Raw genomic sequence first — 2,493 nt, 5'->3', positions numbered from 1 at the left:
ATTTTATCCCTAAGACAGAAATCAATTATATTGCCTATGTAAACATAGTTTCTCAATTGCTCTTTGAATCAGTTTTAATATTCTAATATTCAGTAGAATAAAATCTTTGACATACATTTATTTTTTATTTATCAGTCATTTTTTTCTACAATTTGAAAATTGTACTTTATAAATGTTCAGAGACTAAGACTTTGAAAAAAGATACCCATAAATACTAAATGAGGAGACTGAACTAGAAAAATTCTAAGGTCCTTTCTTTCAGATTTAAATTCTGTAATTTTAAGAGACTACACAGCTTTGAGAAGGAATGGATGAGGACTGATTCAAAATTGTTTAACTTGTATTGATTGTAATAAAATTCGTTAAATATTTTTACTTTAATTAGCATTTTTCTAACTAATCATTACTAGGATACCATCAGAAAAAAAATTCTCTTAAAGTCAAAATGGAAGTAAGATATCTCAATCTACAGAAAGTAGCAAAAGATTAAACTATTATCTGGTAAAAAATAACGAGTTTTCCCAGTCTTAATAATAGAGGTTATAGCCCTGGCTGGTTTGGCTCAGCGGTTAGAGCGTAGGCCTGCGGTCCGGAGAGACCCAGGTTCGGTTCCCGCTAAGGGCGTGTACTTCGGTTGCAAGTTTGTCCCCGGCCCTAGTTGGTCGTGCGGGTGGCAGCCACTCGATGTGTCTCTTCACGTCGATGTTTCTCTCTCTCTCTCCCTCCCACTCTATCTGTACAAAAAATGGAAAAATGTCCTCAGGTGAGGATAAAAAAAAAATAATAATAATAGAGGTTATATATGATATTATGAGTAGCAATTACCTATTTGTCATAGGTTTTCTGTCATTTGTGATTTCAATTGCTTCATCATATAAATCTATACAGTCCCCCATTGAATTAATGAAAGAAATGAAATTATGCAATTGTTTCTTTCTTTTCTTTTCTTTTTTTCTTCCCCCACTTTAATTGCCAGGTAGCTTAGAGTGAAATTTGCAGCTATGCAACTAAATAATAACTATAGTTTTTCAAGATGTGTGCCTTTAGAAGCCTTTCCCTCTTCCTAATCTTATTTATAATTTATACTACTTACTTTTGACCGATATAAATTTATTTATAATATAGTATGTTAATTAATTGCAAATTTACTACTATGTATGTATAATTTTCTTAAACAGATTTTTTATGGCATCCTCCCCCTCTTACTCGCTCAGACGAGAGAGAAGAACGATCATCAGAGGCAAATGCAGTTGCTGAGGCAGCACCAAGAGGCTGCTTCCCATTCAGGAGAGGGTGCTGGGCCTCCTCCTCGTGGTTTTGGGTGCTCCACGTCCAGAGAAACTTCTCTAGTAATGAACTATAGAAATAATCCCTGAAAGTGTAGTCTTATATAATTTTCTCAAGCTTGATTTTTTTAAACTACTATTTCTATTTTACTCCTTTATTCTACATGTCTTTTGTTGTTAGCCATGCAATTCTGGAATCAGAAGGGGGAAAACATTCTTCTCCTTGGTGGAAGGAGGCAGACTACACACAGGAAAATAGACAAATAAAAAAAGAAAATAGATAAATAAAGGGAAGCATTAAACTGTCTTTCAGATAGAAAGAGAATGAGCCATTGCCTTCCTGCAGGCAGAACTATGTCTGTGGCTTCTTATATCTGTGGGCATCATGGTTTATTACCAAGAACCAGGGGTGGCCTTAACAGACAGCTGGCCCCCTAGCTGTGCATTGCTAAAAGAAGGGCTTCAGGCTGAAGACTTCGTATACTTGACATGATAAAGGATAGAAATCATAAAAGGGCTCACTATCTTTTAGGGGAAGAAGGTTAGATACTTTAGTTCTCAATAACTTGACACCCTCAGGACAGAAAAGTCATACCAAAAAAATGAAGAGTTTTCTACCTGCCAGATGTCACTGTAGGGTTCAGAACCAGTCATCTCAAGCTGTGCCTCTGTGACATGAGGGTTTTTTAAAATTAGAGACAAACAGTAATACTCTTTGTGCTCAAGAGAAACTCTGCTGCCACTTAACTACCTAGAAGAATTTTATTTAAGGGCATATTATCAGAGATGACTTTAAAAAATAAAAATTTTTTTAAAAAGGGATCCAAATTGGAAAGGAGGAAGTGAAACTGTCATTATTTGCAGATGACATGCTATTATATATAGAAAACCCTAAAGACTCCATCAAAAATCTACTAGACTTAATAAATGAATTTGGCAAAGTAGCAGGATACAAAATTAATGTCAAGAAATTGACGGCATTCTTATACAACAATGATGAACTCACAGAAAGAGAAACTAAAAAAACAATCCCATTTACCATTATGGCAAAAAAATTAAGATACCTAGGAATAAACTTAACCAAAGAAGTAAAGAATCTATTTGCAGAAAACTACAGGACATTGAAAAAAGAAATAGAGGAAGATATAAAAAAGTGGAAGCACATACCTTGTTCATGGATTGGAAGACTTAACATCATTAAAATGTC

At 34.5% G+C, this 2,493-nt stretch overlaps 1 non-coding gene across 1 annotated transcript; it reads right to left on the bottom strand.

Moving 5' to 3' along the window:
- Nucleotides 1-1,181: 1,181 nt before the first annotated feature.
- LOC118618051 lies at nucleotides 1,182-1,388 on the bottom strand. Its single transcript, XR_004956978.1, has one exon. It is a non-coding gene; the product is annotated as a small nucleolar RNA U3 (small nucleolar RNA).
- Between the last annotated feature and the right edge of the window lie 1,105 nt (nucleotides 1,389-2,493).

This window comes from Molossus molossus, unplaced genomic scaffold (genome assembly GCF_014108415.1).
Source record: "Molossus molossus isolate mMolMol1 unplaced genomic scaffold, mMolMol1.p scaffold_m16_p_5, whole genome shotgun sequence".
NCBI lineage: Eukaryota > Metazoa > Chordata > Mammalia > Chiroptera > Molossidae > Molossus > Molossus molossus.
This window is presented reverse-complemented; position numbering and strand designations above follow the sequence as displayed.